The sequence below is a fragment of the Macaca mulatta genome, chromosome 8 (genome assembly GCF_049350105.2).
Source record: "Macaca mulatta isolate MMU2019108-1 chromosome 8, T2T-MMU8v2.0, whole genome shotgun sequence".
NCBI lineage: Eukaryota > Metazoa > Chordata > Mammalia > Primates > Cercopithecidae > Macaca > Macaca mulatta.
In genome coordinates, this window is record NC_133413.1 from 91,609,434 (window position 1) to 91,637,430 (window position 27,997).

A 27,997-nucleotide genomic window follows, 5' to 3' on the forward strand; every position below is an offset into this window, starting at 1 on the left:
CAGGTGTGAGTAGGATGGGATTTTGATAGGAAAGGTCTTGACTTTCAGTCCCACAGCTATGACTCTGTGACCTAGGAAAAGTGCTTAAACTTTCTGAGGTGAGTGTCCTGCTGCAGAAAGATACTTGGATACTAATAGTCTATGTAGATAGGCCAAAGAGTATAGTCACTAGGAAAGGATGCAGACTTTGGGACCAGACTGTCGAGTCCAAATGTGGCCTCACTACTCATCAGGGCAAATCATTCCACCTCCCTGTGTCTCAGTGTGTTTTTCTTTACAATAATGCTGACCTCACAGGGTATTTAGGAGTTAACAAATATTATCTATTTTTAACATATATGATTGATAAAACAGAATCCCTCACCTTCCTTCCCAATCCCCAAGCAAAAAAAAAAACAAAAAAACAACAAAAAAACAGACTTCAGAAGAGGCAACTTTGTACTAACATCTTTCTGAACTTGGATATGTAAAGTTCTTTATATATGGTATAGCATTGTGTTTTCAAATTGATGTAGTTACAAGAAATTTTAAAAAGTTATTTTAGTTTTTAAATTAAATTTTAAAATTTTAGTTATAGATTCACAAGCCATTACTTATAATAAAGAGGGATCTCACGTACCCACTGCTCAGTTTCCCTCGCTGGTAACTTCTTGAAACACTATAGTACAATATTACAACTAAGGCATACACATTAATAGAGGAAATATATAGAACACTTCCATCACCAAGTATTACTCATGTTGCCCTTCTGTAGGCCCACCCACTTCCCTCCTGCCCCACCACATCCTTAACTCCTAGCAATCATGAATCTCATCTCTATCTGTACGATTTTATCACTTAAAGAATGTTATATAAATTGAGTCATGTTACATGTAGCCATTTGGGACTGGCCTTACTCACACAGCATGGCTCTCCAGAGATTCACACTAGCTGTTGCATATATCAATAGCTCCTCTGTTTTATTGTGGAGTAGTATTCCATGATACGGATGTACTGGTTTGTTTAGCCACTCATCCATTAAAGGACATTTGAGTTATTTTCAGTTTTGACTATTACAAATAAGGTTGCTATAAGCATTAATACACAGGTTTTTGTGAGAATGTATCTTTATTTCTCTGGGATTAAATGCTGAGGAGTGCAACTGCTGTATCTCAAAATCCTTGGCTGGGTGCAGTGGCTCACGCCTGTAATCCCAGCACTTTGGGAGGCCGAGGTAGGCAGATCACCTGAGGTCAGGAGTTCACGAACAGCCTGGCCAACACAGCGGAACCCCATCTCTACTAAAAATACAAAAATCAACCGGGCACGATGGCACACGCCTGTAGTCCCAGCTACTCGGGAGGCTGAGGCACAAGAATTACTTGAACCCAGCAGGCAGAAGTTGCAGTGAGCCGAGACTGTGCCATTGTGCTCCAGCCTGGGCAACAGAGCGAGACTCTGTCTCAAAAAGAAAAAAAAAAAAAATCCTGAAATTACTTACCTCTGCAAAATCCCTTTTACCACATTAAAAAATAAAAATAAAAAAAGAACCTGGTTCACTGGTTCTGGGAATCAAGACGTGAACATCATTGGTGGGGGAGCCATTATTCGGCCTACTGTGCTCATCTCCTTTTATCTGTAGGGTTCAGTCTTTTGTTAAATGTGGCAAGTCTTCAGCTATGATTTCTCAAGTACTTTTCCAGCCCCTCCCTCTTCCTATGCTTAAGGGACTCTAATGACACAAGAGATAGATGTCAAGTGTAGTTCCACAGGTCCTTGAGGCTCTATATTCTATTTTCTTTCTAGTGTTGAGACAGAATAATTTTGATGGTTCTCTCTTTACTGATTCTTTCCCCTGACCCCTGCATTCTGTTGTCTAGCCCATGCACTGAGATTTTTATTTTGGTTACTGTATTTTTCTGTTCTAAGATGCTCACTAGGTTCTTCATTATATTTCCTATTTATTTCCTGAAGTTTCTATTTTGTCATTTGCATCCAGCATGTTCAGAATTCCTCAATGATGCATTTTTATGATGGCTGTTTTAAAATCCTTAGCAGACAAGTCTAACATCCCTGTCATTTTGGTGCTGGCCTCTGTTGACTGCCTTTTTTTTTTTCTTCATTCATTGTGAGATCTTTCTGGTTTTTGGTATAACAAGTGATTTTTTTCATTGAAACATTTTGGGTATTATGTTATGAGACTCTGGATCTTACTTAAACTTTCTATTTTAGTTGCTTTCCTCTGTTACCACTCCAACAAGGGAATGGGGAGACTGTGTTATTATTGCTGGTTATCCTGATGACTAGGGTTGAATCAGGTTCCCTACTACACCTCCCCTGATACCTGAGGCTGATGCATTCTTACTGCTAGGTAGGGGTGGGAGTTCCGGCTCTCCATCGGGTCTCCAACAATACTTCCTGGCTGGGAGAAGCAGTGTTTCTGGTTCCCACATGATGTCCACTGACACTTCCACAGTCGGAGAGGAAAAGGGCTCCTTATTACCGTCAAGAACTGGGGAGAGTAGAAACCCAGGTTCTGCATGTGGTTTCTACTTACATGGGGTTGGGGTGGAGGCTTTTGTTACTACGCAGCAGAAATGAAAGCCTTGGCTCCCGACTCAGTTTTCTGCGACACTACCCAGTGGTGAGGGCTGGGGTGCCTCAGGACATCTCAGCCCTCAATTTAGAGCTGGCAAGGGTGAAAGTCTAGGCTTCCCTATCAGCTTTTGCTGGTAGGGTGAGACACGTTTTTTTTTTCTGTGGGGTTTGGCTAGAGTACAACAGTTATTATCTAAAAGTTTTCCATTTTGCTAGGCTTTACCTTTCCTGGTCCTCTGGTTTCAGAAAACAGATTTTTCATCTTTTACTTATTTGCTTTTGTATGTGCCTGTTGGTGTCTTCTGCTCGCTGCCTTCTTCATCAGGAATATATGGAATCTCAGTCGGGTGTGGTGGCTCACACTTATAATCCCAGCACTTTGGGAGGCCGAGGTGGGTGGATCACTTGAGGTGAGGAGTTCAAGACCAGCCTGGCCAACATGGTGAAACCTCATCTCTACTCAAAATACAAAAATTAGCTGGGCATGGTGGTGCATGCCTATAATCCCAGCTACTTGGGAGGCTGAGGCAGGAGAATCACTTGAACCCAGGAGGAAGAGGTTGTAGTGAGCCAAGATAGCACAACTGCACTCCAGCCTGGGCAACAAAGCAAGGCTCCATCTCAAAAAAAAAAAAAAAAAAAAAAAAGGAATATATGAGCACTGGGAAATATGATGCAAAAAGAAGAAAAGCCAGGGTAACTCACTGTTGTGTACTGCCTGGGTTTTGAGTTCTATAGATATTCTGCCATCTTTCCTCTACTTTCCAGAATCTTCTTACGTTTGTTTTATGTACAATGTCTAGGAATTTTAGTTGTACTTAGTGGGAAGAACAGGGAAAAGTATGTCTACTCCATCTTCCTGGAAACAGAACAAATTCTTCCTTTAATTTTGAGGTTAAAATTAGAAAGCTCGTTAAGTAAGGACATTGGATTTGCTATACTGAAAAGGCTACATCCAATAGTAGCAAAAGTTTACATAAAATCAATTTAAAATACTTTCAAAATACGTTAGGAAAAACTTCAAAACCATGTATTTAACCCTTCAGAAAATCAATTTTAAAATAATATATTTAAAAGTTCTCAAAAAGTACTCAAATGATGTTAACTTTTTGTTTTAAGATATTTCAAGAAAATGAAAGGAAGCGACTTTTTCTATGTGGGTGCCATTTTGCAATTATTACCCTTAATACGAGAGGTTTTTAGTTTTCTTCCTACTTTGGTAATCATTTGAAGGCTTCTTTCTTTCCTAAGCTGTCTATAAGAAGTGGCTACACAGGTCTTATGTAAGATTATATTTATATTATCTCAAAAATGTTCTCCCCGATGGCTTTTTATGGGATTTAAGAGAACTGGATGTACATTACGAGTGTCAGTCACTATATTATAGCAGATAAGGTCTAAAAATTACATCTATTTTCCTTTAACCAACCCTTTATTATAAGTAAAATGTACAGAGTGGCAAAAACACAGTGAAAAGTAAATGGAAATCTATGTGAAATACATTAAGATGAAGTCCATTTTCTTTTTTCACAGTTCAACATGAAAGGTTACTGTTAAGAAATTTGACAGAAAGTATCAGAATCAAATAAGATACAATAAGTGGCAAGAAACGTATAAATAAAAATACCCTTCAAATTGATGAAGGCACTTTAAAACAATCTAGGAGTAGCTCTGAATTAAAATGGTTGTTGGGCCTTTACTTGGAATAGTTCTTAGAAAAATCAGGGCTCTGATTTTAAGCTCCATGTGCCAATTAGAAGCAAATGGTGATTCCTCGGGCTAGACTCTAAATTCATCACGTTATTGCTTCATATAGCCATTTTCTCTTCCTTCGTTGAACAGAAGGAAACTGCATGGTACAGTACTCAGTGAAATGTAAAATAAGGATTAACAAGCCATTCTGGAGATTTAGCAAAATGAAGCTTCATCAACCAGCTTGACTCACAGCCAATCCAGCAAAAAGCACCCTAGAAAGAAAACTAAACAGTGAAGTGACAAGTAGCACAAAAAATTAAATAACTCAGGCATTAAAATCATGAAAAGGTGCATTGTGTTCTGTGATCAACCAAGCCCATTACTAGAATAACAAGAGTCCGTGCTGTACTAAATATGCAAGTCCAAAACAGCCCGCTGGCCTACCGTGAAATCTGCTTTGGAAAGAAAACAGTACATTACCCTACCTATCTCCACAGAAGTAAATTTACCAACAGAGAGGAATAGAAGAATATATAGGACTTTGTGAGGATTTATTTTCCCTTTATGTAAAAAGGACACATGACACGTCCTTACAGGGCTGAGGTATAGCAAAGGCTATGCCATCTCCAGGTGTCTGAGACCTAGAAATAATGAATAAATTTGAGTTTTGTTTGGTCAGAGTAAGTCTTTCATATGCAAAACTGAATTGCTAATAGAGTCAGGTAAACTTAAGTACACAGTCAATATTTGAAGTCTTTGAATGCTTAACATTATAGCACGCATTTTGGTCAATTATTTTTTTTTTTGTTTAGGATCTTTTTCATATACAATTCTAATTCTTCTAGCAAGTAGTTACACTTTTAATCTGGCTTGTTTTTTCAGTTTATTTCATAATAAAATTTTGCCTTATTTAATAATGAATATTTACTCTAAATCAGAATTTATTACTGAGAGTACTGTAAAAAGAAGTCATCTAGTTCATTTTTTCATCTTCAGACAGGAATACGTTAAAGTAGTTCAGGGCAAACATGAGTAGTTCTTACTCTCACTGTTAGGGAAGAAGGCAAGAAATGTGTGTGTGTGTGTATAAAAGGATGCAATAACAGGACATAAAAGAAAAAATATTTGAAGCATATAGAAGTGGAATAGTCTCTGGAATATATAAAAATACCTACATATTGATAAGAAAAACACAAACAGCCCAAACAAAAAATAGGCAAAAGACACAAACAAATGTCTCTCATGAGAGAAAGCACAAATTGTTCATAATTGTAGGAGAAGATGTTCCACCTCATTGGCAGTCAGGGAAATGCAAATTGAGGCCCATATTAAGATATTATTTCATATCTACTAGACAAGCAAATTTAAAAATATAATGTTAGGTTATGGTGTGGAGGAGGTGCATTGGGATACTCTCATTTACTGCTTGTGAGAAAGTAAACTGATATAACCACATTGAAAAAAGTTTCTCATTGCCTTTTAAAACGTACATGTCTATGACTGATGATAAGCACTTCTACTCTAAGGTACATGGCCCACAAGCTAAGAATTACTTTTATATTTTTAAAGAGTTGTAGAAGCGGCCGGGCACAGTGGCTCATGCCTGTAATCCCAGCACTTTGGGAGGCCAAGGCAGGCGGACCACGAGGTCAGGAGATCGAGACCAGCCTGACCAACATGGTGAAACCCCGTCTCTACTAAAAATACAAAAATTAGCTGGCCATGGTGGCACGTGCCTGTAATCCCAGCTATTCCGGAGGCTGAGGCAGGAGAACTGCTTGAGCCCAGGAGATGGAGGTTGCAGTGAGCCGAGATCACACCATTGCACTCTAGCCTGGGCAACAGAACAAGACTCTGTCTCAAAAAAAAAAAAAAAAATTGTAGAAGCAGCAGCAGCAACAGTGACTATATGTGCCCTTGTAATGCTTAAAATATTTAATACCTCACCATTTACAGAAAAAGTTTGCTGACCCATTTTACTCTTGCATATTCTTTGCATTGTGTTAATAATAGAACAGGATGATAAAATCCAAATGTCTACCAACAGGAGAGTGGATAAGTCAATTGTGGAATATTCATACAACAGAACTCTATTCAGCAATGAAAATGAACCACAGCTAGATGCAACATACTGTAATCTCAACAATAACTGAGTAAAAGAAGCAAGTCACAGGGCACACTGAGTAGGACTCGACTTGCACAAAGTTACAGAACAAGCCCAGCTAATGTTTCAGGGATAAGCGCATGCATGTGGCTCTATGGCTATATGAGAACAAACCCTCGGCTGCAAGGCTACACTGCAGTCAGTCACCTGGGCTGGCCAGACACCCCGCACTGGGGCTGGAGACCTAAGTAAGTCATTTTGTATGTTGTCCACTATGACTTAAAGAATTTTGACAGTTTTAGGAAAGGGAAGACATTTGAGGTGTCATTGGGCTCCTCCTAAATACATATCAAAGATCAGTGGAGAAAAATACTGATTTAAAGCTTAAGATTTCTCAGAACCAACATTTACTCTAATTTTAAAATACTTTGGTACTCTCTAATTACCTCATTCTTTTTTTTCCTAAAATGACTCCTCAATATCTATTATCTCAAGAGAGCTTTACGTCTCGGTGTGCTTCTTTGATTATGTATTATTTACCTCCCAATTCCTTCCTAAAAGGATTTGAAGCAGCCTGAGTAATTTACATGTTTATGAAAAAAATGTACTAGACACAAGTGGAACATTGTGTTTCAACAGCAGTTCATTAGAATTACAACTGGTTATCAATGCTATTTTTATGATCTTTAATCCCCCAAAGTCCATTACCCTTCAAAAGAATAGTTCCTGGCACTAAAATAAGCATTCCATAATCATTATTAACCGCGGATTTTTTTCACCTCTCTTATTTTTTTCTCTACTGCATTTAACACCATAATGTGTTTATCCTTGCTATAGTTAGGGGGTTAGGGTTAGGGCTAGGGTTAGGACAAATTGCAAAATGACTATAATACAAATAGCAAAATGACTATAATACAAATAGCAAAATGACTATAATACAAAATTAGACAAATAGCAAAATGACTATAATATCTTTTGGTGTAATCAGAAAGAGCTGGGTAAGGAGATCTAGAAAATAGTGGGAAAGTACTAAGTCACAAAAAAAGAGCCCAAATAAATCTGCCTTGCCTATTTAATGCAAACAAACACATATCTGAACAGACAAGCAAACTAACCCCACCACCCACCTTCAGAAAAGTTACCTTAACATGCCAGTGGAAAGATCTAGAAATGCTAAACTCTAACAAGAGCAAAGGAAAGTTGTTATGGAAAATATCAAAGTGAAAGGATTTAGATAAACTGAAGAGGTTCATTTATCATCCTTAAGGAAAAAAGGTACATCAGCAAAGGACAGTTTCTTTCTTGTCAATAATAACCGATCTATTTGTTTTCAGCTTTTTGAGAAAGCATTGTACCACATTCTTACTGTTCACCACTGTAATTCAATATGTTAAGTGATTTTTACAAGTGGAGATTTATCACAATTCTGTCAAGAACTGTGAAAGATCTGAGATTTCACCCAACTTACAAGTTAACAAGTTGGCCTGCACATTTTTACAGATGCTGGGAGAAGATACAAAACTCCTGGGTCTGAGACAAAGGACTTAATTATTTACAGGATAGTTAACAGCATTAAGTTTCATGTTCAATCACTTCTACTTCGTGCCCAAATACAGGGGGCACTGTGGAGGGACTCAGGCAGATGCTGTGCATGCAGTGGGGTTTGTATCATACTTAAAGAGCCCTGAGTTTAGGGAACATGAACTGTTCATAATGGAGCCTTGCCCTGCTCGGAGACATTATCTTTATTGGATTGCATGGTACACAAACCTACCCTTTGCTCTGGAGGGAAACACTATCTTTAGCTTCCACAGCTTTATCTTCTACAGCTACATTACAAACATCCTTGAAAAGACAGTTTAGAACAAAAGGGTTGTCAGTGCCTCTGCTTGCACGACATGCAGAAACATGAGAGACCATGAAGAATGGTCTCCCAGCATGCTCATTTAAAAAACAAAAACAAATCTGTGAGGGAAGATGTTGATTGAAATTGCATTAAACTTACAGATTAATTTTAAAAATCACACATGATCCTATATTGAGTCTCTCAATCCAGAAACTCTGCATATATCTTTCCACTTACTCTTAGCTCTTTTATGCATTTCAATAGTTCTACAATTCTCTTCACAAAGGGCCATGAGTAGTTTCTGTTGCTAATGTAAATGGTATTTTTATATAATTAAAACAATCTCAAACAAGTACCTAATTTTCCTGGTGTACAGGAATACAATCACGACATGTCCCACAATTTTTCTACACTCTCTCCCAGGTAATTTGTGGAATTCCCTCTTGGCTTTATCAATCCATAGCATTCTATAAATATTCAATGAGTATTCTATGTCCCTGGGGTGGACTATAAAACAGGAACATATCTATGGAGCTCTTATTCTGTGCCAGACTCTGTTCTGATGCTTTCTATATATTAGCTCTTTTATTTCTCACAAAACCCTACGAGACATTCTGTTATTTAGATGAGGACAATTAAAAAGATAGGATATGTAACTTGCCCAGCGTCACAAGTAAGTGATTGGTTCCTACAGACTAGATCCAATGCTAGACACTGAGGAAATAAATATTAAGATGTGACATCTGCCTTCAAGAAGCTCATAGTCCAGTGGGAGAAAGAGAGACCACTAACCAGAAATTATAGCAGAGTGTGAAAGGCATTTTGAAAGGGATTTGTAATAGAGCACGTGGGAATGCAAATGAGGGACATTGAAACCAGAACAGGTTGAGGTGTTTGGCCGTTCAGGATCAGCTTCTCAGAGAATAGGACACCTGAAGAGGGAAGTCAGCTGACGAACTCTAGGGAATGGTTTATGAAAGCCTCGGGCCACACGTGAGGAACCCTGAGTTATATAACTAGAACACAGATTACACAGCAGAATGCCAGAAATGAGGCTGACTGACCACTAGGGTGGTCACTAAAGACTCTGTATGCCACATTAAGGAGTTAGATCTCTTACCTGGAGACAATGTTCAGAAAAATCAATGAAGGATTTTAAAGAATGACCTGAGCAAATCGGCATGTTAGAAAATTCTCCCTGGCAGGAGGGTGGAAAATATTGATAATATAGTCCAAGTGTGTCAGAATGGAGACTAGTTAATACAGGAACATATGTCATCCAAATGATAAGGGTCTAAACTAAGAGAATGGCTGAAGGACTTGAAATCAAAAGCAGATTCAATATTTAATAGATAGAGCATAGAGACCTTGAAGGATGAAGAGGCATCAAGAGTGATTTCCTGTTTTATTTGCCTCATCTATTGAATGGGAGACAGTAAGCCAAAGACTACAGGAAGATGTAAGATGTGGCAGAGGGAAACATACTGGGGCATACTGACAAGCTGGCTATTTGCACATGCCGAGTTAGAGTATCATACAGCAAAAATTCATTTTGTATCAGGCACCTAAGGGATTCTCCAAAAGATGCACTAAACACAATTCTTTTCCCCTACGATCTAGTAGAGAATATAGTCATGTTTCACTTAATGACAGGGATACATCCTGAGAAATGCATCATTGGGCAATTTCATCATACGAACATCATACAGTGTACTTACACAAACTTAGATGGTATAGTGTACTACATACCTAGGCTATACGGGTAGCCTATTGCTCCTAGGCTACAGTTTCAGCCACATTACTGTATTGAATACTGTGAGGCCATTATAACACAACACAGAAAAGATACAGTAAAGATATGATTTTATAATCTTATGGGACCACTGTTTTATATATGATCCATCACTGAAAAAAATGTTGGTATGTGGTACATGATTACATACATATATAAATAAAGAATTCACAGTAGGACTTGGTAAATGCTAAAGTCCATGAAAGCTTCAACAAGCAGTCAAGGAGGGAAACCAGTTTTATCAATGGGATTTTAAAAATGCATCCTAAGTCACAGGATGAAGAAAGAAGAAGAAGAAGAAAAAAAAACCCTGTCCAGGTGCAGTGGCTCACGCCTAAAATCTTTTGGAAGGGTGAGGTGGGAGAATTGCTTGAGCCTAGGAGCTCAACTCTGTAGTAAGCTGTGACTGCATCACTGCACTTCAGCCTCAGCAACACAGCAAGACCTTGTCTCAAAAATAAATACATAAATAAATAAATAAATTTAAAAGAGAAAAAGAAAGAACAAAATCTGGACAATACTAGTTTAGGCATCTGTCTGAATAAAAGTAAATCCAGGCTGGGTGCAATGGCTCACACCGGTAACCCCAACACTTTGGGAGGCTGAGGAGGGTGGATGGCTTGATCTCAGGAGTTCAAGACCAGCCTGTGCAACATGACAAAACCTCATCTCTGCAAAAAAAAAAAAAAAAAGAGAGAGAGGAAAATCAGCTGGGCATGGTGGTGTGCACCTGTAGTTCCAGGCTACTTGAGGGGCTGAGGCGGGAGGATTGCTTGAGCGCGGGAGGTCAAGGCTGCAGTGAGCTGTGTTCACTCCACTGCAGTCCAGTGTGGGTGACAAAGCAAGACTCTGTCGCAAAAAATAAAATCCATTTCCTATAATGAGGCAGTGAAGAAATACATTTATTCTGAATATAATTTGATCTCTGTTAGATATGACAAATCCATAGAATCTTTACACATCAGAATGAAGGGGTTTCTAAATGTCAACCAACCAACCATCAAATGTTGATGTCCCTCTACAGATTCAGCAATATTAGCTTGATCCAAAATTGTATCCTTTATCATGGAACCGATTCAACAATGAAACAGCATTACAACTTTTAAAATTAAGTTCTTCATTGGGCAGTATGCTTTTCTCGACATCATATAGAAAGAATAATGAAAACTGTTTCTCAAGTTCATGGTATATACCATTTTACGTCGTCAGAAGGACATGTGATCTGATTTAATAATTCACTTTTAATCCCAACTGATCTCAAAACTAAAGCTGATTTCTTGTGGTGGTGAGCTTTAACAGCAGAAATTATATGAGAATTGAGAGAGAAAGCATAAAACACGCCTTGTATCAGATCTCTCTTTAAATCTCAACTCAAAACCTTCTTAGCTGCATGAGATAAGCAAGTCACACTACCACCTCAACTAGATTTTCTCTCTTACAAAGTAGAAATTGTGAGGCCTTAATGTACGATACACATTACTGTGCTTAAAAAATACTTGTTCCTTAATAAATGTTTAATAAGTGAAGACACATACTAAAAGCAACAACAACAAAACAGAGAAAAATGATATGCTGACAGTATATAGCCTTCTTGGCACCATCACAACCAGCTGCTCAGAAAACAGAACTGACTGTATGCCTTACCTGAATCTGCCCCAGGTAAGGCAATTACCTTCAGTGGGTGAGCCATGAATCCAGGATGCAGCTACAATTGGGGAGATAATCTAACATTTGATTAATTTTAAAAAGTCTGAGGGTGGTCTTAAAATCTAGAAACCAATGAAGACCCATGTACAATTAATGGTATGTTCATTTTACTTTACATAATGTGTTCTAGAACATAGATATCTCCAGACTTTATGAACAATCTATGTAATCAACACATAAATGCTTTCGCTACAGTCACAAAGCTAAAATCTCTCCCCCATGCAAATCCATCATTCTTAAAATTGCAGTTAACTGTCTTCCTTTCAAGATTGTCTCTGAGGTTCCTCTTTCACTTAGACACAAATGTAGCCACAGACAAGGGGGGGACATGTTGCTTTTACAACATGATCATGTCTTGTATGCCATACCCCCAGACGTGGCCCTGAGCCCACCTTACACCATAAATGATGTGAGACTGACCACCAAGACCAAGCAGCACAATATCCCCCTAGGGAAACCTGTGCACAAGAAATCACCCTCTCTGGACGATCAGCCACACACAGTAGCAACAGAATTTGATCGCTGCTGATGAAAATAACCTCAGGAAGGAGTGTACATCTAACGTTCTGAAATAATCAAAGCAGCAATCTACACTGTGACAATCATGGTGTGGTCTGTAAACAAAACGGTCTCCCTTGCCCCAGCCAATTCTGCAGGACATAATGGCCAGGCTTCAGGGGGAGATACAGCCCCTCCATCACTTCCTGACATCGCATTCAAACTGGGTTCATGCCAGAGACAGGCAGTTCACACCCTGCAGTCTGCTGTGGGGTGGGGGCTGACATTCTAGAGGATGCTGCGGTAGGGCTCACTGTGGTTCTCCCCAGATGAGAGCGTGTGGCGGAGCAGGGGGCCACGATAGGAAAATGTTTTCTTGTCTTTTTTTTTTTTTCATCTTCTTCCTCTATACCTATACCAGGAGGTACGTCTTCCTAAAAGTCAGGCCAGGCTAAACTTATTATGAAATTCAGTCTTCCAGATAAATATGTTCAATACTTTATCCACATGAGCAAATTAAGCTAGAACTTTCCTTACACATTCAGATGGGGGCAGGCAGGTAATTTATTGAAGCAAATGTGTTTTCAAGCCAGCTTTTAAACAAGATTTCTAATTATCAGTGTGCTTTTCCCTCGGCAACCCTCCTCCACCTCTTCAACATCATTTTTGCAACTCTTGGTTCAAGAGCCACTTAAGAAATAAATGATTCATGGCAACTGAAAGCATGACAATTTTCTGGGAGGCCTAATGGTTGGGTTTCTAGGTCTACGGGTGATAAAAATATGCTACCCCTTAACCCTCTCAACTTCTTTTATGGGAAAAAGAGGCCCAGAAACACCGATATTAAGATCTAAGCTCTTCTTTGTAATATGTATATATTTTTCCCTAGAACTTAAACTTCTAGCTTTGAGGGAAAAAAAAAAAATTAAAGGTCTTTAGAAAAGAGAAAAGCTAGCAAAAATGAACACTCTGGTTCTATCCCAAGATGGGATACACTGAATTCTGTATCTGAGAGATGGACTGTGTTCACTCATGAAACAACCCTCAAAGGTTTTCTGAATTTTGCAGGGCTGTTCTTACCGTTTTCACACAGGCAGGACTCTCCACGAAAAGCAGCAGATTGCTTTGCCAGCCATAACATGCACCAGCTGTGTGACCTTGAGCCAGATGCTTAATCACACTGAGCATGTTTCTTAATCTGAAAGCTAGGAAAAATATGCTTTTCTTACAGGGTTGTTTTGAGAATTAAATGGAATATTAAAGTTAAAGTACAGTCTTTAGACACAATATTTCTCAAAGATTGGTCCATGAACTCCCTGCATCAGGTCACTTGAAGGTTTAATGAAGTCTTCGATGCCAGTCCATGTCATTAGATGAGGACCAGGTCCAGAAATTGGCATTTTAAAAAAGCATTTTAACAAGTTCATTAGGTCTAGTGTACTGACAGGGCTGTGAGGTCCAATCCAGGTATGGACAGGGGACGCAGAACAAAAGAGGAGCCCAGCATTTCAGCATCAAGTCAGCACGCTGCCTGTTCTATTCTCACTAAGTATTCTGGTTTTGAGTTCCCAGCATCGCTGTCTTGGATTCCAATTCACCCTTTGTGCTGCTACCAGAGTTATCTTCCTAAATACAAACCTGGCCATGCTGCTTCCCGATCCTGAGTACAGGCACCCAACCTCAACTCTCTGCCCTTCTGGCCTTCTTCAACTGCCTGCATATACTCTGTCCAGGGTGGTCTCAATTCACGCCAGCCCTGGTTGTTTTGGTCACATTTCAGCTTAAATGTCACTTCCTCAGGGGGACCCTCCCTAGCCTCCCAGTCACTCCTAACGATGTATATATATTTTACTCTCAGATAAAACCAAACGTCTACTACTGATAATCCCTTGGTTATGTGATTGAATCTTTCCACTAGGAAGTAAGGGTAGATAGCCTGTTTGCTTCTATATGTACTACCTATCCCTGTGCCTCCTACACAGTAGGTACTCAATAAATGTGTGCTGCATGCCCTCTTAATTAATTATTGGCCTGCACGACTGCCAGCCTTGGCAAGGTTCTCACACTATATGTGTAAGACTGACAAATATAAAAGCTGCATTTCTTGCCATGCAACAGGACAACAGCCGGGTGGTATTTGCTTTGTGCAATATCTGTGCTCAGGGAAAATGAATGAATAAACAGAATTTCTGTAAACGGACTCCATTAAAGACGGCTGGCATTTAAAGAATTCTTATGAAGAAGTTTGTTAAGTGAAGCATTTTGTCTTAATTTTTTGTACAACTGGATATTCACGTAAATTTCACATCCTTATAACAGCTCTGCATCCTTGCTATTAACACCAAAATCACCTCACTTAAATTTTCCTACTTAATAATAAAAATAAAACTACTATATTTGGAAGAAATAATTCCTTAATAATAAAGCAATGAGATCCAGAGAGTATTGTAAGGCACTCGTGTTGTAAGTGTTCTCAGCTCCTTTAGAAACTGGGGAGCCACGGGGCACAGCCGATGGTCCTTGCATACGGCCCTCTGGAAAATGAACACGCATTCTGACCCCAGGAAGTCTAGAGAAGAGACCTCACAAAGATTACTTTATAAAGAAGGCTATCCACATGAATCTCTGCCCAACTCCTGGACTTGATAATATATACAAAGAGGTTTTAGAGGCCCATAGATGTACTAAGAATAAAAGAAAACTACGAAAAGATGACAGCTCAATTTTGGTAGTGGCCTCCCCTCTCTAATTCAGCAAAATTATGTTCTACACAATAGTTTTCCAGCAAAGACCCTGCCATCCATCTTTCTTGCAAGTGAAAAGTGAAGTGAACAATCTCAACTTGAGAACTTTAATTGGTTCTGCTGTGTGTGTCCTTTGGGCTACAAACTCGCTTGAGTTTCAAGCGAACTGACTGCAGATGAGTGGGGAGGGCGTATGGCTTTGGTTTACAGAGCCTTACAAAAAGGAAAAATGGAAATACTAGGTTGCAAGGCAGGATGCCCAGTTAAGAAAAGAAAATCAGGCCGCTGGTGGGCTGCCTCATGATGGGATAAGTATAGGCCTTGCCTGGAATGGTTTCTGGCCTGCTGGGGGCACATGGCTGTCAGGAATTTACTGATGAGAACACAGGCCCAAGGGGAAGAAGTCACACCAGCCAGGTGGGGATAGGTGCCACTTAGCAGAACTCATTCTCTTGAGCTGAAGCTGAAAGCAAACAGAGGGATGAGGAAGTTGTTTGTTTTTTAATCTCCTCTCATCCTTTTTCAAAACTCCCTGCTATCTCTCCCACAATTGCTCTCATTACCTAAAACAGACAGGTATTACACCCTATGCACCGGTGGTTCTCAGTGCTGGCTGCATCCCCAGGGAAAGCATTTAAAAACCACCAGGGTTGAGGGCCCACCCCCAGGGCACTTTAACCAGAATTACTGGGGGTGGGCCCTGGAAATCAGTTATGGTAGATGTGAAACTTCCCCAGTTGATGTTAATCACAGCCAACATGGAGAACCACCCTCTAAAAAGTATCACCAGAACTGGGGAGGGGCAGGGGTTACATTTACCACATGTCGTTAAATGTGGAAGGGGGTGAGGCAGCAACAAGGTGAGGTTGTCAGCTTCTTAACAACAGGAAATGTGGTAACAAGAAGGAATGTGTGCAAACTCAGGAAGACGCTTGGTAAGAGGAGGCAGGTGCAGTAGCAAGGCAGGACAAGTTTAGCTCTTGAAAGCTGAGAGGTAAAACAGAAAATGATATCTGCAAAGAGGCTGTAAGACTTGTGAGAAAGTTATTGGCAGAGGCTGGAGTAGGAGGTGGCAGTACACCAAGACACCTATGAAAGAAGTCTGCGGGTAGGAAAGGCAAGGTTTGTAATTCCACAACCAAATGGCAATGATTCAATTTCATACTGATGGTTCACCTTCAGACAGAGATTTTGGTGGCACAGTTGAATCAATTAAGAACTTTAAAAAAAAAAAAAGATGTAATAAACAGTAGTAATGTAGTCCGGTACATGCTTCTGAGTGTCTACAAAAGATCCAGAATTACCACCTCACTCCCACGGGTAGACCTTACGCATCATGTTCATCATGTTGCTCTTTGAAAACTCAGTACTGCCTTGATGATGCTCTTGAGTCCTTAGAAGGCAACATTCTTGAATACTCCTATAAATGTTTTATCTGATGCTGGTGCAATACTACACTCTGCTCTTTCCTATAATTTGCAGAAATTGGATCCTCTTGCTTGTAAATGGGTCCCATAACCTACAGTATATTCTGCTTAAGTAATATTGCTATAAGAGTGTGCATTTTATTTGTAAGAAAGCAAATTGTACGCATCCATCAAAATATTCATTTACATTCACGATGGGTCTATAGCAACTCGGGAGTGCCACAGGAAACCGGTTAAGATTCACTGGCCTGCAGTTATAGTTTCCTAAGTACCACCACTGGAAATCTGGAAATTAACACAGATGTGAAATTTATGGTTAAAAGACTAATGGGCTTGCTAAGGACCATGAGGCAAATTACATAAGATGATTATGCAAAATTCAATAATTTGCAACAAGTCTTCAATGTCTTGGTTTGGACTGGCATCCTACTTCTGAGCTGTGGGTCCACTACAGAACCCCACATAGTTTTCTTCATGTCTTTATCTTTCTTGAACTCTAAATATCTTTCCACAAGAAAATTTACTCTAGTGGATTCTCTTCTCTGGTTTGACTCTCTTTCTATAGCGGTCTAGTCTCACTGCCCAGGATTTCATGATGGGTATGAGGGCTACCAAGCTTGAGTTGGGGCTACCTGGGATGGCAGCTGCCATTGCTACCTCTGGATTTTTCTCCATGGGTATCTTTTTGACCCAACAAAACTATGTTGTTATTCTTGGGCCCCAGGGCTGGTGCAGATGAACATGGCTACAATCCAGGCCTTCAGCAGAGAGGTGAACCACAAACCACAAACCTAGCTGACCATAACACATCTGTACCTGGCCTTCATCCACCAAAAGTGAACAGCTAATTTGGCATTTTGTCAAGTCTGATAGGAAGTTAACATGAAAAAGAAAGACAAATACATCCATGGCTAAGTTAAATGAAGTGTGTATATGGCAGAGGGGATTGGAGGGTGGGAAGCTAGAAAGAAGATGAAATGCAATAGTTTGAAATGCAATATCCTGGGATACACTGAGGCAGTCTCACAAACCTTTACCCACAATTTTGAAATGCAAAAATTTCTAAAAACAGAGTTTCTTTGTATTTTGCTATGAAATGAATTTGCTCCCCAAACTGACCTGAGCTGACATGTGGTTAGTTTTTCTCTAACTAAATGTGAATATTCATCCGCTTTGCTACAAAAATTACTGTGTGTTGCCTGGATCCTATGGGGGTATTACATTAATAGACAATGTATGTACTGTATTACCTTTCTAAAAGCTGAATTCTGAAAGATATTTGGCCCCAAAGGGTTTGGCTAAGAAATGGTTGACCAGAACACAGCTCCCAAACAGGCGTGTTCTCCAGATTTAATCCTTTTGTAGTTTCCCCACATCTTGCGGATATTTATCTGACTTCAGCTTTTCAATGATTTCTATAACATTATTTTTGTAGATAGAGTTACAAAAGTAGTAGAGGGGGTGACCACCATTGACACAGGGACAAAGCTGAAAAACAGGCACACCTTCCACACTTACACACGTGCTTTTCTTCTTTGCTGCATGTTTCACTTTATCAGTCTGAGAGTTCCGATAACTAAGAGTCTCCGAACCTGCACTGTGTATGGTATAGGCAATATAAAAAATACAAGGTGATGCTGATCTTGGAAAAGAAGATAGAAACTACATTTTTATTGGTAAATATTGATATCTCAAATGAAATGTCCAGAGATTTGCTAAAAGGCAAATATATAAAGACAGAAAGTGAGACAGAAAAGAAACCAAGCGATAGAAAGATTGGTGGCTTCCTGGGGCTGGCAGGGGGAATGAGAATTAACTGCACGCAGGTACAAGGGAGCTTTTTGGGGTGATAGAAAAGTCCTAAAGCTGAATTGTGATGACAGTTCCCTAGCTCTGTACGTTTACTAAAAATCAGTGAATTGTTCCGTTGAAATTGGAGACTTTTATGGCAAGTAAACTAGAACTCGATGAAGATGATGAAAAACTAATTTCCCAAATTCCTGAAGTAACACTTTTTATGTCAATGCCTTCCCTTCTTTCCTGACATTTCACAGTAATACAAGTTGAAATTTAAAAAGACAATAAATGAAACTTATTCCTAATTATCAAGGAAAAACTAGAAATTCTTTACCCACAAATGACTGATATTACATTTAGTCAGAGGACAATCCCTTCCAGATATTCTTTTATATTTAGCAAATGAAATCTAAATTATTTTTATCTTAACATGCCATGCATACCTCTAATCACAGCATACATCACATCGACCAGTTTGATTTTATTTACTAATCATTTTGACAAAGAGAGGGTATACCCCAGGGCAAGAACCATGTCATAGTCTTCACTGCTTTCTCAGAGCTTACTAGGTGTTCAACAAATGATTACATTAAATGCAATGATTTCTTAACCAGAACCATCTATCACTTTTCGTTTGCGTAAAAAATATAACACAAATTAAACAGACATTCCCTACCTTCTAAATCAAGGTTTCTCAAGCTTAGCACTATACACATTTCGGGGTAGAAAATTCTTCCCTGGGGAGGTCTATTCTGTGCAGTGTGGAATGTATAGCAGCATCCCTGGCCTCTACCCACCAGATGCCAGTAGCATCCCCGTCCCCAACTGTGCCAACCAAAAATGTCTTCAGACATTGCCAAATGTCCTCTTCGGGGGTTAAGAACCACAGCTCCAGAGAGAAAAAGTTTAAGATGCATCAAACCAAACCGATGCGGACATTTCAACAATGCCTTTCGTGCTATGGCTTCTGAAGCTAATGAGAACATCAAGAAAGAAAAAGCATATGACTAGTAAATAATGATTCTCTGACCACAGGTCTTGGCGTATTACAGGGAGAGAAAAGGAGAGAAATTCTTTTCATTCTCCATGTAACTGTGGAGATGCACAAGGCTAATTCTAATATAAGGCTGACAGTTTTCAGGAAATGTGGAGCCGTGGAAACACTAAGAGAAGTGTCCAAATGCCAAACAGCCTGTGGCTATAAAACAGTCTGAAAGAAGCATGCTGGTTGCCAGCACTGCGCTGTTTATTATGAATTGTATCTAGGAGAACAATTTTGAAAATGCTATTGAATATTTATTAAAAGGAAAGATCTATAATTCAGATTGTGACATGCCACTATTAGCAAATAACTCAGTCAGTTGGAAAGGTTAAGTAAGAATGGTGGTAGCAGAAACCATTAAATTAAGTGTAAGTTTAGTACATCAGTGTTTTATTTTATTTTTCTCAATGACCACAGTATTTAGCAATCCTCTTCCAAATATCTCAGCCCAAGGACTAAAAAGCTGTTATCCATATTGTATCCTTTTAATAAGACTCCAAATGTTTTGGTTTCAATTCTACCTTGGACATACTGAGCATTTCATACTAAAGTTCAAGATGGACATTTTGGGCAAAGTGACCACTACATATTAAAACAAAAGAAAAATATTCCTAACACTAAATGTGTACATACATTTATCAGGATTTATGATCAATATTTTAAAGCACCTTTATTTCTTATTTAGCAAAACAAAAGAATGGACTTCTAACCTCAACACCAACAATTTAGGCAATACAATGACACCATTCTAGTTTTCAGCCATTTCTATATTTCCTATCAATCTGTTCATATAAGAGAAAACTACCACAGACAGTTACGTGTTAATTCCTAACACTTAAAAAGGAAGCATATCTTTTCCAATTCTATTGGTAAAAGTATTTATATTTTGCTCTGTGCGCCTACTAGTAAACATAAACAGGTTTAGGACTCTTTAATATTAAGCACGTAATTCCTAAATCCACTAAGAGAAAGAACATACACGATGTGCAAAAGCACTCCATTCAATCAAGCTCTAACTGTACACATAATTATGGTATTCAAATTAGATTACTAATTTAGACATGTTCTATCATGTCAGGTATATACTAACATAAAAATGTCTGAATACAATTTGATAAGAATAAGAAAAATGAGGTAAAGAAAATTTAATTACTCTTTTTAGAAAATGAAAACTCTTAGTACATAATATTAAAATATATACTCATAGAAAGATGAGTAGGAAATGCAGTTTAATTGTTCATCTTGGTAGTGAGTAATAAATACAGTAGTGTCAAATCACCTGAACAGAACACTAACTCTATGCCCTGGATTATGATATTTGCATTTGGATGAAACTGGGACACATGAGGCATGAAATGACCAAATTAATCTTCATTTTACCTCATTTGAGTTTCCTCACATATTACTATAAAGAACAATAAAAATCAAATATAAAATACCATATTACTTTGTATTGTTATTTAAATTTTCACATGCCTATATTGTAATTTTTCAACTACATTGGACTAAGGCTACTACAATACACCATGTGTAGTCATAATTCAGAACTAAGATAGCTGCCTAACGTTTCTTAAAACTTTTTAAAATTTATAAATGTATTGTTATTTAAAAAATCAGCACCAATAACAAAAGAGCAATCCACCAAATGTCACAAAGGCATAAGCCCCCTTTGGATTCAACTTTTCCTACCGAAGCTAAAATGTAAAATAGGCACCATGAAGCTTGAAATTGAGATTTAGGGATAAGCATTAGCACCAGCATTTTGCTACTTGCTAGAAATTGCTTTCATCTGGAAATTGCAATTTAGTAAGCCTCCTAGATATTTTTTGTGAAAGAAAAAAATGCAGCACCATAAACTTTTTCCAACAGCCATAACATTCTATATACTTTTCATGATTCTAATATTACTGTATATTAAGAGCTAATATCTGCTTCAATAGTAGCAAAATTAGGTAAATAAAAAATTTAGACTATCAAGAGCCAAAACACAAGTTGTAACATTCAACTTTGACTCATCCTGCATCATGTCTTCTGCATCATTACAGAAGACAAATGATTTAACACTTTGGCATTAAATGAATAACATAATAGCTGCTTTGGCAAGACAAAGCAAGCAATATCATTTAGTGTATCTGGAGAATTCAAAAATATTACAAAAGGAAAACCAATAGTTTAAAATTAATTAGGCTAAATTTTATTTTCTATACATGCACACACAGGTACGTGTACACACAGAACGCTTCTTACAGACAACAGACATTGCAATTGCTGAAAAATAAATTCCATTGTATCACAAATAAGTTTAACCACAACAATTGTATAAGTTAAAATACTGAATCCTTATATTTATACTCAGATTCTTTTTTAGTGCTCTTGAGATAATGAATGTAAAAGATTTTCATTTTGTGAAAAAAAAAAGATTTTTTTCCCCAATCTAACTTAATCACATATATTTGCATAAATAACCTGTGGCCCATCAAATATAGAAATTGTAGCTGAAACAGTTTCTACTGTTGGTGCTTTGAGCAGACTAATAAAGAAAATCTCTTAAATATAACACCCCCTAATTCTTCTTTAGTAGCTACTCACAAAGATACAGCAACATGATGGAGTGGTATGAACCCAAGACACCTCATTTTGGATCCTAGAAGCTGTACCACTTACTAGCTGTGTTATCTCCACGACCCAACTGAATCCTGTATCTCAGTTTCCTCATCTGTACAATGGGAGTGATTCTGCCTTTAGGTCAAAATTAAAGGACAAATGTTTGAGGACTGAAAGGCATAATATTTAACTAAAATATATGGTAATTATTTCCATCATCCCCAAATACTCCAGTTAGTCTATAATATAATGTGTCCTGTTTTTAGAAGACAAGTGAAAATTACAGGATATTTTACTCAGCATACATCAAATAATCCAGTGAGCCGAAAGTCTCATTAATAATTATATAAGCATTGGTTCAAAGGTCCAAACCCTCTAATAACATTATGGCCATGATAAAAGCTTAGTTTTTCGAATCTGTCAAATAATGGGTCATTTATCACCTTCTCTTTCAGTGTGTTTATTTTGTGGATAAAATGAGATATGCCTGCTATGGGGAACTGAGGCACTTCATGCACCAACAAAGTAATTCTTTCATTCTTCCCATTCTCCCAAGAAGCCTGTGTTCTGCTGTCAATGAAGGAGAAAAACAAACGGAAAAGAAAAATAAGAAATGACAATTCTATAAGCTTCTTGAGATCCAGAAAAAAATAAGAAATGAAAATTCCATACGCTTCTTGAGATCCAAATTCATGCTTTGTTATTTTATTTCCTCCCCCATCCCCTTTCCCACCCACCTTCCACATAGTAGGTCTTAATATTTATTGACCAGAACTGGAAACTCTTAGGAGAAAAAGCCACCATTATCTGTGTAAACGGAAGCAAGTTAACAGTCAGACCTGTCCCTTTGCTCTCTTTTTATTTCAATTTCATTTCTTTTGTCACTCGGCTCCCATTCAATCAAGCACCTCATTCTGCTTTGCCTCTGGCTTCTACCACTTTGTGTCAAAGCACTTGTCAAAAACTTCTCTCGCTTAATCTTACTATGCCATCTCTTTTTCTTCTGACAGCCACCTTGGCCTTCGTCTTTTTTTTTTTCAGTCCACACATTCTCACAGGCAGATCACAATCTTAACAACAATTTCACATACACAGAAGACTTGCAAACATACATTTCCAGTTCAGCCTCCGTTTCGAATTCCAGAACCACAGGCTGTACAACTGCCAATTGCATCTCAGGTCCTGGATGTCCCTCTGGTGCTTCGTGGTGCATAAATCCACAACTTGTCATCTTCTCCTGCAAACTGCTCCATCCTCTGTATTCACTAACATCTCCAATGGCACCCTTGTTGATTCAATTACCCAAGCCAGACACCTGGGAGTCATCCTTAAATTCACCATCCCCTCCTTGCTTCTCCCCTTAATGTCCCCACGCTTATCAGTGGGCGTTTAGACCTTAAATCCACACCAGTATTCAAAAGCTTTTTTTTTGCACAGCTTACCTTATCTGTCCCTTACCCCATCCATTCTGTGTAATACACCCAGAGTGATCATTCTATAAAAGTACTCAAATTCATCTACAAGACTAAATATGGCCCACAAGACCCTCCAAAAGTGGCTCCAGCCTCCGCTCTCCATCATCAGTCTCATTCTCCACCCTCAATGTGCACCAGCCACATGGAATGACCAGCTGTTCCACAACCCGCCTCTCCGGTACCTTTGTTGCACCATATTCCCTGTTCCCTCTCTCAGAATAATTTCTCTCTGCCCACTCCCACCCTCAGCCTCCTGGTACCCTCCTACTGGCTCTTCCAGACTCGATCAAGCCCAGCTGTCAGGAAAGTCATCCCCTTGGAGTCAGGCACCCCTGACAGAGCCCAGTGTCCTTTAAGCGCTGGTTCCAACTGCTGCTCAGTGTCTCCTTCCCTCAGGAATCTGAGATGCTTGAGGGCAGAGAGAGGATTTTTCTAGTATTTGAGGTCTTATCACCTAACAACATGCCTGGTGTCATATTAATATATATCTGGTGATTGTATAAATGAATAAATATCACCCCCACTAAATTTGACTGAAAACACAGACAAGCTGCTAGTGATTGATTACATGTCAATTAGAGGCTCATCACAGCCCTCCTTAGAAGCTGCCGGGGAAAAATTAATAAGGCCACTCTGATTGCAATTCCCAACTGCTGAATGCAGAAGGTATGGTGTTCTTGTGTATAGCTATGTTAGGGACTGGCTTTTTTTTTTTTTTCCTAATAAAAAGAAAAAATTATTGTGTTATGTATTTTTTCCTCTGACTTAGAACATGAGCTGCCTCAACACTTCAGTTTCCCAAGAATTTCGTCATGTTCCACCACAATGTGCATGATGAAGGAATGGGTATGGTTTGGGGTGAAAGGATGGTGTGGGAGGAAGCAACTTTAATAGTAATGATGGAGTCACAAATACAGTGAGACGAGATGCCTGAGGACTTACCTGATCACCCTTCATTCCTCAGAGCATAAATTCACATAAAAACTTACATACGCAACCCTGGGGCTCTCTCAACACGAAGATGGCAGATGACACTAATGCTGATTTAGTCACACTTTTTGGGACTTTTAGAAAATCAAGAGAACCTGATTACTTGCAAATGAATACATGATATGGTACCTACGGATTGGGTCAGCTGCACATCTATGAAATGGGAGAGGGAAGTACTTGGGTCAGCTGGACATCTATGAAATGGGAGAGGGAAGTACAAAGCTGCTAGTGACCGATTTTATTTTTATTTATTTATTCTGAGACAAAGTCTTGCTCTGTTGTCCAGGCTGGAGTACAGTGGCATGATCTTCTCGGGTCACTTCAACCTCTGCCTCCCGGGTTCAGGTGATTCTCCTGCCTCAGCCTTCCGAGTAGCTTGGATTGCAGGTGCATGCCACCATGCCCAGCTAATTTTTGTATTTTTAGTAGAGACTGGGTTTCATCATGTTGGCCAGGCTGGTCTCAAACTCCTGACCTCAAGTGATCCACTCTCCTCAGCCTCCCAAAGTGCTGAGATTACAGGCATGAGTCGCCGCGCCCAGCCTAGAGACCAATTTTAAAACTACTTCTTCTTCTTCCGTATTTTTTTTTTTCTACTTGCTTACTCCATGAAGTTCACAGGGTTTCAAGAGCTCTGTATTTTTAGCAAATGCCCCCAGTCAGGCCAATTTCCCTGTCCTCTGCAATAAACAGTCTACATTTAGGAGACTAAATTTTTAAAACGTTTTTAACCACTTCTCAGGTTAAAAAAAATCACACAGTCCTATAACGTCAAGGATGGGGACGAATGAGAGATCAACAGGATACGCCAAAATATTATAATCATAATAGTTCCTTTATAATTCACACTCCAGGGGAGGATATGAATTAACTTACGGAACAAATATTGGCGCCAGTATGAAATCGAGAAAACATAGAGGGGGTAGGGCTCGGGAGAAGGGTTTTGAAAATATTACAAGACGGTTTTAAAATTGTCCTTTTACTCTCCATTTTGACTGCAGTGAGAAAGGCTATGATACAGACATGGAAGATTTGATGCAATGTTCTTACTATAAGATAACATGTTTAAGCGTTACTGGTTAGACGTAAGTGTTCATTTCCTTTAAAAACCATAGTCTCATGGGATGACAGATGACACTGCTGTAGTAATGTGGTTCTCCCATGATAGTTCACTGCTGACACTTCTTTAGATTTAAATAAACTTATTTTTTTTTAATCACCCAAGAAAATCTCAGGTCTCCACACTTCTCCTTTTTTTAATGAGAATGATGCAAGTATGTGACACTAAACACAGATAAAGTTAACATGCCTCCCCACTGTGCTCTACTATCAGTTGAAGGTTTTATGCTTCCTATTTCACAAAGCGGACATGTGGTTTTCTTTTTGGAGCTCATTGCATGAACTAAGCTTAAGCTCTTCTTCTACAAAGATAATGGAGATGATACTTCCTGTGCCATCAATTCCTGCCGCTGGCAGTGGACAAGAAGGTAGGCATGTGTCTTCCCACCATTCCTTCACCTGGGGACCAAGCAAGATAGTATAGGATTCTTTCAAAAAGCATAATATAGTCCATCTATATTATGTAATATATTAATCCATGCAACGGAGTTTAGCTATCACAAAGACTCAAAAATCAGAGGCAGCAGAATGTTCTGTAAGTACCACTGGGCTCCTTGCACAGTTCTGGGCTCCACTCTTTACTCTGAAGCTCACTAGAGTGACCTTGGACAAGTGCCCTGACTTTTCTAGTCCTCAGTTGTCACTTCCGCAAAAGAGGATAATAAAGTACCACCACACAAGTTCATAGTGAGGATGAAGGGAAGTTCTTAACATGGCAGCCAACACACAGTAAATGCTCCCTGTAAGCTATTTATTCCAATTCTTATCCAGAAAGATAACCAGTAAGGACTAGAAATGTGGTCACGTAAATCATGCACAGAGCTATCTTCCCCTCATACTTACCCTTTGCCCTTGAATTCAGCAATGAGCGAGCCCTCACGGGCTGTCTGCAGGGCTGCATGTGAACTGCTTGCGTGTATAACTTGTATAACCTCCCAACACGCCTCTCACAATGCATGAGGCAGGAGCTCTGGAACTATCAGTTCCCAACTCCTCAAGCCCAAAGCGAAGAAAATTCAAAACAGTACATATGACTGTCAATGATCTTCATTCATTTATATCCATATTAAAATTAGTTTGCATTTCTTTTACACGTATCTTCTGATGGATGTCAGAAGAAAATTATTCAGAGATTTAAAAGTGACACAGATAAGCCACTAAATAGATAACGGATAACACAGATGGGAAATGAAACAACTATATGTATATTCTGAGGAGTTAGTTAATAATAAATCATGAACCTCATTCAAGTCCCAAAAGTGATCAGGGGAGACTTTTACTATAGAATAACCCAGAGCAGAGGAACACTTGAAATTTACTATTAATTGAGCAAAAGGGAGTATCTGTTCTCTGAAAAGGAGGGTTAAAGTTGAAACAGAAGATAATTTAGAGAGATGTGAGACGACTCAGTCGATCGCAGGGGCTCTTTTGGGCACTTTGCAACTATGGTATTGTGTCCCCAGGCACATGAAGGCAGCCTATAGGAAGAGTAGAACCCTCGGAGAGTTTTGATTTTTTTTTTTTTAAGCCAACTTTGAGCATTTGTATTGAAGCACCATTCAGTGTCAGCATACATTAACTAAGAGGTTTCATTAAACATTAAATCAGTCTGCGATTTAAATTAAATCAGACTGTGAGTAGTCTGTGGTCTATGTGCCCTGTACAGCAATTAGATTTTAATCTCTAGAAACAAGACTTACAAAAGGCGAGAACACTATCTAGTATTTGGGTGATAACCTAAGACAGCCACAAAAATACCATCGCCTCTCAATCATTCCCAACCTCTGGAACCCAGGTGAGAAGTCTAACAAGCTATGGAAACCTTAAAGGAAATACTGCTCATACAGCACCCTGGAATCTGCTTCCCATGACATGGGGTACTAAGACTTGAAGGAAGCATGCTTATTTAATGGTAAGTATAAATTATTTCTATTTCTGAACATGCAGTTTAATATGAGGCAAAGCGCAAGGCCTCTCTCTGCCCAAGGGAGTTCTCCAGCTGGGACTGAACTCATATCCAAGGATGATGTCGTTTGTGGATTGATTACTGCTGCCGTGCTGGTTTCCTTGACTGTGTAGATTGCTGCAGCTACACGTGCAGGCAGGAAACCAAACAGAGAACAACACCCTCCAGTGTAAACTCTAACATCACACCAATTTTTCTTTTTTGACTCTCTGAATGCATGAATAGAAAAATAATAAAGCAACAGAATCTACTTCAAATTGAAAGACCTGGCACTTCTACCACACACTAGGAGGTTTGGAAGCATGGGCAAGTTATTTAACAATAATTATGATCATTTCTGTTGTGGGTGCTGCACTTTGCATACATCCTTAAGCTTAGATTTCTTCATGTATAAATTGAGGATAATAATGCACCTACTTCATTTGCAAGTTGAAGCAGCAGGGTCAAAAAGAACATAGTTTCAACACAGACAGACATGGGTTAAAATGCCAGCTCCAATTTCTACTATTTGATCTCACTGAGCTTCCATTTTCTCATCTCTAAAGTAGAGATGAAGACACTTACCTCAAAGGACTGTGGTGAAGAACTGAGCAAGACATTGTTAAATACCAGTA

The 27,997-nt window shown here is 38.9% G+C and overlaps 1 protein-coding gene across 10 annotated transcripts in view; it reads right to left on the minus strand.

Annotated features, from left to right (window-relative positions):
- Positions 1-27,997, minus strand: part of PAG1 (phosphoprotein membrane anchor with glycosphingolipid microdomains 1) — a 140,368-nt gene that overhangs the window by 109,819 nt on the left and 2,552 nt on the right. Inside the window, exon 1 of one of the 10 annotated variants that reach the window (XM_077943850.1) lies at positions 13,300-22,547. The exons of 8 other annotated variants lie outside the window; for them this stretch is intronic. The gene's annotated coding sequence lies outside the window, so the exon portion shown is untranslated. Of the gene's footprint in view, positions 1-13,299; positions 22,548-27,997 lie in introns of those variants that run through there. One more of the 10 variants, XM_077943848.1, reaches the window with a different exon arrangement.